Below are 9,536 nucleotides of genomic sequence, written 5' to 3'. Positions count from 1 at the left end.
CGCTGCTGGAGGGAAATTCCAGTTGTGGTGCGTGGTGCGGCTTATGAAATAGGCCAGGACAACAAAAATAGCAAAAGTGTAAAGTGTAACTTTGGCCTAAAATTTGGGAAGACATGAGGAGAAGACAGGAATCGGGGCGGAAGAGGGGGTGAGCAGGAATGTAAGGGCACTTGGACGCACATCACTCATGGAATAAATATCTCTGGGTGTTTTATTCCTGCCCTCAGTGGTGGGCAGGCAGCCGGGGGAGAGGAGCAGCAGCGGTTCTTCACCCTGCTCCTCTGCGGCCATCAAAGCGCTGCTGCTGAGTCAGAGCCGGGCCGGTCCCTGCTGGCCCCCGGCACCTGCCCTTGGCAGAGCTGGCATGGCAGCGGAGAGCAGCCTCCCCGGCTGCCGGCAGGAGCAAAGTCCACAGGGGCAAACGTGAGGCCGAGGCCCCGGGAACAAAGCGGCCTTTCATTGCGGCGGCTTGGCCAAAGAAACCGGGGAATATTTCTATCCAAGGGCTTCCAAACGGCACCTAGCTTTGATCCTGGGCACGGGGCGGGTTGTTAGGGTTTTTTCTTTCCTTCTCCGTGTTGCTCTTATTTTTTTCTTCCTACTTCAAGGCATAATTTTTGTGAGTATTTATAATTTCTAGGAGAAATTTCTTGCTGCTCCAGGAAGGAAACCTCTTGCTGGGAGCAAGGTGCAGGTGACACACAGCCCCTTCACTCGTCATGCCTTTCCCCTGCAGAGCGAGGCTTCAGCTGCCCTTTCTGCCGAGGATTTCGGGTGCAGTGCCGCAGCGTGTGGCTCCCTCTGAGGACACGGCACCCCTCCTTCGCACCCAAGGGTCCTCCTGAGGGAGAGAAATCCCTCCCCCTGGGGCTCACTGCAGGTGCAGGTGTCCATCACCATCATTTTCAGCTCAGAGGTTGGTTTCTGAACCCAGCTGATAAATCTCAGCCTCACTCAGGGGGGGAAACCCGAACAGCTCCACGGCTGTGCACCTTCCTCCCAAACCGTGCCCCTTCCAGAGGACCCAGGAGCTCGCACGCTCAGGTGGCCTTTCAGACCCCCCAGAGAATGAGGACGAGCATCTTCCTCCTGACCAGCCCCCAAACCTGCTGGATTTCCAACTGGTTTTTCTGTCACCCGTCTAAAATCTGCTCTCCCACCCCAAACGTGGAGGGAGGGGACGGGCCCCCCCACCCCAGCTGAAGCCGTGCCCAGCCCCGGGCTCTCCCCTCCTGCAGCACGAGGGAGGGTCCCCACAAGCCCGTACACCTACACGGCGTGGGCTGCACGTGACACCCCTGGCAGGGCAGGCAGGCCAAGCCTCCCCTGTCTGCCGCTCACATCCCAAATATTTTTAGGCAGCCGGAAACGCGCCTTTGCTGCCACCAGCCTCCAGCACAGGGATGGGAGGAGATGGACGGGACGGAGAAATGGAGCCAGCCCTGCAAGGCCACCGCTGCCCTGTGAGCCGTGGCTGAGGGCGAGCTCGCACGCTCAGGTGGCCTTTCAGACCCCCCAGAGAATGAGGACGAGCATCTTCCTCCTGACCAGCCCCCAAACCTGCTGGATTTCCAACTGGTTTTTCTGTCACCCGTCTAAAATCTGCTCTCCCACCCCAAACGTGGAGGGAGGGGACGGGCCCCCCCACCCCAGCTGAAGCCGTGCCCAGCCCCGGGCTCTCCCCTCCTGCAGCACGAGGGAGGGTCCCCACAAGCCCGTACACCTACACGGCGTGGGCTGCACGTGACACCCCTGGCAGGGCAGGCAGGCCAAGCCTCCCCTGTCTGCCGCTCACATCCCAAATATTTTTAGGCAGCCGGAAACGCGCCTTTGCTGCCACCAGCCTCCAGCACAGGGATGGGAGGAGATGGACGGGACGGAGAAATGGAGCCAGCCCTGCAAGGCCACCGCTGCCCTGTGAGCCGGCGGCTGAGGGAATAAAACCACCCCCCCTTCCTCTTCCTCCTCCTCTTCCTCTTTCTCCTCCTCCTCCTTCTCCTGGCCCGCCAGTCACCTTCTGATGGATGTTGCCTTTGGACGGGACCCTCTTGCAGCCCAGCTGCCGAAAAAACGCCGCGGCGAGGCCCGTGCGCCCATGGGCCATCTGGAATCCATTGCCGGCTGCGTGCGGGGACACCGGCCAAACCCCAGCCCTGCCCACTGCCAGCAGCACTTTGCTTTCCAGGGGAGCACCTGCGGGTGCAAAGGGGTCCCCCCACTCCCCAGCACCAGCATTCAGTCGGAGACCCCGCTGTGCCACCGGCAGCGGCTGGGGAGGGGAGCGGCTGCCCCACTGCCACCACGGTGCAAGCGGGATCAGGGAGCCCCAAACGGCAGCAGCCCGGGTCAGCCCCATGCTGGGGGAATGGTGCTATATCCCCCTGCCGAGGGATGGGTCGGTGCCCCCATAGTGCGGGACGTGGAGGATGCTCCTTGCCAACTCGCTGGGAGGAGCAGTGGGTATTCCCCAGGTGGAAATACGCCGCTCGAACCTCGAGCTGGTTGGTGCCATGGGTCCCAGCCGTGCCGTGGACCAGCCGCAGCTCCGGGAGGCTGGAGCAGCCCTGATGTGCTGGAGCAGGGTTGGGCCGTGTGATGGGGCTCCAGGCACCGCAGGGCATTTTCCAGCTCTGCCACTGCATCCCCAAGCATCCTCAAGCACATCCCTGCAGCCCTCCCGTCTTCTGACCCATGAGCCTCAACACTATTTGGGGCTCATCCCCCTCTCCCTGAGCAGCATATGCCCAATCCAGCAAACAGACCCCGAAGGAGCATCATCCCCCTGTACCCACGGGTGCACTGCCTGCCCCAAAAGCCCCCGTTGTTCATCCCTTGGGCTGTCCACAGCCCCCATCAGGGCAAGCCACCCCTGGAGCTTTGCCAACACCTGGCCGGAGCATCCCCGGAAGGCTGGAGCAGTTCTGGCGGAGCCCCTGCCCTGCTCCCCAGGAGCAGAAATTGGGGCAGGATGGGCCAGATTGCCCTGAATTTGGGGTGTGCCTGCACATGCATGTGCATGTCCTCCCCCATGCAGGATGGCCCCGGCAGGCAGGCAGAAAAGGAGCGCCAGCCCAACTCCGACTGCAATCTCATACCGGCTCAAGCTGCCAAACCCCAAAGACCCCAAAAAATTCACACTTGGTCTCCTGATCGATTGAATATCACTCCCGTCCCATCCCCTGCGCCCACCCCTCCAGTGCAAGGATGGAAAAGAAGGGCTGAAACATGAGCGTCCCGCAAACAGGAGGAGTTTTCCTGGGTGCTAGATGGGGATTTTCATAAAAACAGAAAGCCTCGCACCGCTGGCTGCACAGGCAGCGCTGACCTGACTCCGGCAGCTGGAGATTTTCCTGGGGAAGAGGAAAAGTGGGGCCTCCATCCAGCTGCAAAACACCTGGGTGGGCTGGCCGTGCCCCTCAGCCTGCTCCGGCAGCACAGCGCGGGCAGGGCAAGGACTCAGCTGCTCCACGACACTGCTCCACCACCATTTCCTTGCATTTAAAGGCTTACATCCCAAGCAAAGTTTTCCTTCCCGTGACAGCAGCCGCGGCCCCGTGGCTTTCTGCTGGACGGCGTCGCATCTGGCTGAAGGCTTGGGAAAGAGGCGAGGGAGAGGAAATTCCTCCCGGCCCAAAGTGCTTCATGGCTAAAGCAACTGGGAAAGTTGGCACGTGGAAATGCAGGGGCTGGGGGAGCATGGTGGAGGGCACAAGGGGGTCCTGCTCCCCTCCTCATCCTCTTAATATCCTCATCTTTTTAATAAAGAAATAGGGAAAGCAGGCAGCGCTGGGGAGCAGCGTTCCCCCCGCCCCGGGTGAGCATCCCCCGCCACCACAGGAATGTGCATCCCCAAGCAGCCCCACGGGCAAACCCAACGGCACCAGCGGGGTTAAGGAGCACCCTAATTAATGACAGCTCCAAAATTAACAAGCTGGCTCCAGCATCTGCATCAGCTTCTATAATGACGGGGGAGGGCAGGAGGGAGGCAACAAACCGAGCCCGTTTGCTTTTAAAATCGCTGGTGAGCAGCCGAGAAGGGAAGTGGCCCGGGGTGGCACAGCAGCAAACCTGGGGCTGGAAACCGTTAAAAGCACATTTTAATCTTCTTTCCAACTCCAGCAAAGCGGACGTGGCCGTCGGAGGATGAGAGGATGGGGATGGGGAGGAAATGGGCTTTTAATGCCGCCCTGTTTGCAGAAGGCGCCCGCGCTCTGCTCCAGTCTGTTTTTCTTGGGGACTGACTGAAACTGTTCAAACATCCTCAGTGGAGCCAGCAGCATGGCCTGGGGAGCACCGGCCCCGGCGAGGTCCTGCTTCAGGTGTCTGCCTGTAAAGCCAAAAATCACAGCCAAGGGTCAGGGAAAGGTGCGGCACCGGGGCTGGGAGGGAGCAGGGTCAGGTGATGCAGGATCACGGGATGAAGCCCCAGCACCAGCTCAGCTCTGGGCCTCACACCAGGACAATGCTGCATGTGGATGGCAATCCCTGGAAGCTGCCTCCTCCTGGGAATGCCGTTCCTGCAATTTTTATTCACTAACTCCTGCAACATCCATCTTTTCAGGGCCCTGGATCCATCCCTTCTCCTTCCCTGTTGGAAGCAAAGGCAGAGCCCGAGGCCCCGCTCCATCCCCCAGCCCAGCTCCCTGCAACGCCGCTTCTCTCTGCCATCAGTAACTGGGAACGGCTGGGGCTGAGGCAGCTCTTCCCCAAAGCCACCCCGGGCACTTCAGAGACATACCGGGATCAGCACAAAGTTTTTGGCAGCTGCCACCTACGAGCTAGACCCGAAATCATGGGAGGGTGCAATCAGAAGCAGCAGAGGCTGGAGGGCAGCGTAACAGCCCTGGGTGCTGCTGCTCTTCAAGCAAAAGGCATTTGAGCGGGGGCAGGCACTGGTTCCTGGTTAGGCAGGTGACACTGAGAGCTGGGACGAGAGCCAGCCGCAGCACCTGGCTCCCGGGAAGGGCAGGGGGTTTGCAGCCAGTAGCATCCCTGTGGGCTCATTTTTGACGCTTCCCTCTCCTGCCCAGGAAAATCTGTCCAATGCAGTTTTTCACCACCCAGGGTTTTCCCATGGAGGGAAAGTGGGGGAAAGGACTACGTGAAATTTTATATTCTTGCTGGAAAACTTTCCACGCTACGCAGCAGTTCCTGCAGAGCCACACAGCCAGCCCTGTGCCATCCGGTCTCAGCCCAGCACTGCCGCGGGCGACTGAGCCCCTCCCCATGGGGTGAACCCCAGGATGACGCTTCAGGGTGCTGTGTGTCCCACCAAGAGCCCAGGCAAACATCTGCAGCAGATGTGGGGCTCTGCCCCCGCCTGCCCAGCGCGGCTCCCTTCTCCAGCAGGTCCAGCAGCCCCAGGGGAGCATCCCGCATCGGCAGAGTGAGGAGGTCCGGGGCACAGCACCCCACTGGGACCACACTGCCAAGGGGAAACTGAGGCAGGGAGCGGGGAAAGATGTGTGAACCCCCTGGGTTGTGCCTGAGGTGTCAGGATCCGGCCCCAGAGAGGCCATGAGCTCAGGAGCCCAGTGGGGAGAAGGGTGCTGCAGAAAAGAGCCAGCTTAGAGGGTTAGCGCTTGGCTCGGTCCCAGGGACACGGCTCAGGCTGTGAGATTAAAGGTAGTGAGCTGGGCTCGTTTAACCGGGAACATAACCCTGTGCTGCTGGTGACCTGGGAGGGCAGCACCTTTCCCAGAGACCTTCCCTTCCAGGATTAATGGGGGTTGCCAGAGCAAAGCCCAGAGTTATTCCCAGCCCAGTGAGACTTGTGTCCTCGCTGACAGCAGCGGGGGCAGCTTGGTCATACACTTTGAAGGACCCTGAGGGAAACCGCTCCGGGATGCTGTCCCACCACTGCGCTGCCTGCAGAGCCTCCCGGGAGCCAGCTTTGGGGGGGGAATCCAGCCTTTTAGTAAAGGGGAAGAGTTGGCTGCCAACCAGAGAGGAGTTGTTTGAAGCCACCAGGTCCATGGGTTTAGTCCATCCTCTGCACCCAGTCCATGGGATTAGTCCATCCTCTCCTGCATTCCTCCCTGCTGGCACCCAGTGCTCTTGCAAAGGAACAAAACAGAAACATATATGTGTATATGTATGTATTAGAAATGCAAGAGGGTGCATTTCTAATAAGAAATAGAGCTCTCTAATAAGAGCTCCCTCAGCAGGCTTTCACCCAGTTGCCCCACTGAGGGACCACAGAGCCCGATGAAGCTGCGATGGGTTTAAATATTGCCTGACCCACTGCACAAGGGAGAGCCAGGGATGCTCCCAGGTGAGATCTGGGGGAGCAGGATGCTCTCCCAGCCCCACCCCATTGAGTTCAATGACAGCCCTGCACATAGGAGCTCCCCAGGCAGCGGCACAGGAGAGCATCCCACTGCCGGAGAGGTTCCCAGCCAGCCCCGGCCCAAGGAAACCACAGGTATTTCAGACCAGAGAGGGGAAGGGGAGGAGGGATGAGTTGCACAGGAGAATGTAGCAGCTTGTGGGTGCTCCTGTCCTGGGGCATCACCATCCCCGGCAGGCAGCACCCCGTCCCCCATCTTGCACATCTCAAGATCAGAATGACCGACGCTCCCTGCCTCACCGCTGACCCCCTCCGCGCCAATTTAACCCACGCTTCACGCAGCCCTCCCACGCCGGGCCGTCCCCGGCAGCCCGCCGTCACGCCGAGGCCCTGATTAGGGCCAGTGCAAATAAGCCGGCCAGCGGCGAGGCTGCTCCCATGGCTGGAGCTCAGGGGAGGCTGTTCGGGGGAGCCCTCTGACGTGGGCACAGCTTAGTGGGATTAGTGGGCAGACGGACGTGACTGCGAGGCAGTCGCCTGGTGCTAATTAAAGAAGGGATATATTTAGGCACCAGGTTATCCTCTGCATTTTACTTATTTTTAGTTCCCAGGCTGCCAAGCCAGGGCGGCACATGGGGAAGGGCACGGCCGCGGAGCAGGATGGATCCATCCCCAGCCGGTGCTCCCCATCGAGGGCTGGAGGGGCAGGGGGGGACCGCGGCCCTGTGCCCTGGCTGGCGCTGAGCCCCTGTGGGAAGGAAACCTCTGTCCCCACTGGCTGCAAAGGAGGAGGAAGTTTGATTCCCCTTCCCCCCCCCCCATAAAGGCAGGAAAACAGGTTTCAGGGAACAATGGGAGCATCCCTGCCCTGGATCCATCCACAAGCATCTGCCACCACCCTGACCCCCATCCAGGCTTGAAAACGGACCTTTCTGGCATCACCCAGCACAAAGCGCTCCTTGTGCAGGGCGGAGGCAGTTCCCCCGTCCCTCGGAGACCCGTCCCTCCGCAGTGGCACTAGCCTGGCAGCAATGCCACCGGTCCCCATCCCTTCCCTCGTTCCCCTGCTGCCCTTCAGTACAACAGGAGCATGTTCCCTGAACGTGGCTGAGCCCCCTAAGAAACAGCAGCTAGGACAGAGCCCAACACCCCCCAGCCCTTGTGCCCTCCTGGGCCAGAACAGCCAGTCCGTCCCATTCATTTCCCCCTTTGCTACATTCCCACAAGGACTCTGGGATTTGATTTTTGGAGGGGTTTTTTTTTTTCCTTTTCCAGCGTGAATTATTGATCAGGTCGCTGCTAAGCTTTCCCCCCACGCCGCCTGGCTGCTGTGCTTCCCTGCTGGAGCAGAGGGTGGGGTGGGGGAGTAAATTAAAATTACAGACTAATTAATGACCCAGGGAGTTGAAACCCAGCCGAAAGCCGAGCTGCTGGCCCAGGAGGAGCTTCCCAGCAGCGGGGAGGTCGCACCCGGGAGCACTTTTGCAGGAGGGTGTTTTTGGGGAAGGGCAGGAAAACACAAAATAAAGAGGTGATGGCAAGTATCGCCCTCCCTTTCCAACAGGCTGCTGTGTGGGCTGATGCTGGCATCGTGCCAGTGCAATTCCCATCAGATCCCAGTCCTGTCCCCCCAGGGTTGGTCCTGGATAAAGCTGGGGGGGTCTGTTACAGGGCAGCACCCCGAAGAGCAGCTGCAGGCCCTGCCATGAGCCAAGCAAAAGGACTAATATGGCCTCACATCCCCAGGGCTTGTCACCAGCTCCAAGCCCCAGCACTGCCATGAGGTTCCTGGCCACCGCAGAGCCGAGCAGCATCCAAGGGTGGTCCATCAGGTAAAGCCTCTCCCAGAGCAGTGAGGCTGGGCAGGTCAGACTATCGCTCAATAGATTCCAGCTGGAAAAAAAAAAAACAATTTTTTTATTTACTTAAATCCCTTGACTCCAGGAGCAGGTGCCCTACATCCTTGAGCCTAAGGAGAGCGGCCATGTCTGTGGGCTCCCATTGCCTCGGCCACGGCTCACCCCGGTTCCTTGCTGCCCATCAGAATTAGCCAGCCTGTTTGAGCGGGTTTACGATAATCATCAAATAACTGGTTCATTGACAGCATGTCAGGCTGAGAAGACTGACTGAGCCCTCTTTTGCTGATTGCTAATTAGCTTAACATTCCTAATCCCTCATTAGCAACTATGAAGTAAGCTCTGAAGTATGAGGTCAGCCCTAATCAGCATTTAAAATATAAAGCCCACTGGCACATGATGGAGGCGGGAGAGAGGGGGGTGGCTGTGGGCCAGCCTTGAGGGCTTCCATGGTGGGGGGAGATGAGGCTACACAGGGCAGAGCCAGATGTGAAGGATTAAACCCCACGGGGCCATGGACATCATCTGTACAGCCATCATCTGTACATCACCCCAAATCTTGGCCCCCCCCTCGGTGCACATCCTGGCTCCACGCTGGGCACAAGCAGTGGCATTTGGGGTGGCAGCACATGAGATGCCCCAGGTCCTTCTCAAGTCCCATTCCTTGCTGTGCCTGGCTGGACGTCACCCCCGGGGCTCGCAGCATCCCTCTGCCGCACTGAAACCTCTGCCCTGCAACCAGGCTTTCCCAGCTGGAAAGCTCCAGACAGGTCATCCTGCAAACAGGGACCCTTGTGTCTCCGAGGACTGGCAGCAGGAGGGATGGAGGAGCAACCAAGCATGGTAAATACCCTTGGCAATTAGCACCATGTCCCTGCTCCAGGGCTCTCCGGAGGGGAGGGAGGCGATGGGTTTTAATGGGGTTTTAGGGTGGGTTTTAACCCTGGTGAGCTGATCGTGTCCAAGCGGGGACAAGAAGTCCAGGGTGATGCATGTGGCATCCCTGGGACAAATTCCCGGCAAAACCACCCGCAGGCGAGGCTGACCTGGCCCTGCTCCCCACTGTGTCGGAGGGACCATGAGCCACCAGCTGCCGGGGATGCTGCCACATGCCATCCCCACGCTCCCACCGCCATCCCCACCGGCTCTCCCCCAGCTCCACAGGGTTTGGGGCAGGGGCTCTGTGCTGCATAGCTGTGGTTTGGTCCAGCTGCACTGCCTCAACCCTGCCTGCCGCAGCCTCCTGCCTGCAGAGTCAGCGGAGGTGCCAATCTCCTGCACAAATCCCCAAAGCCTCTTTCTGCTCCTGGCTCTTGTTGTGCCATTTCTTGGGGGGTGGCTGGGCAGCACCCCGTCACTTGCACCCCGCACCCAAGGGTGGCTACAACCCC

This window comes from Aptenodytes forsteri, unplaced genomic scaffold (assembly GCF_000699145.1).
Source record: "Aptenodytes forsteri isolate BGI_AS27 unplaced genomic scaffold, ASM69914v1 Scaffold119, whole genome shotgun sequence".
NCBI classification, from domain to species: domain Eukaryota; kingdom Metazoa; phylum Chordata; class Aves; order Sphenisciformes; family Spheniscidae; genus Aptenodytes; species Aptenodytes forsteri.
The sequence above is the reverse complement of the archived record's forward strand: the minus strand, read 5'-3'. Positions refer to the sequence as shown.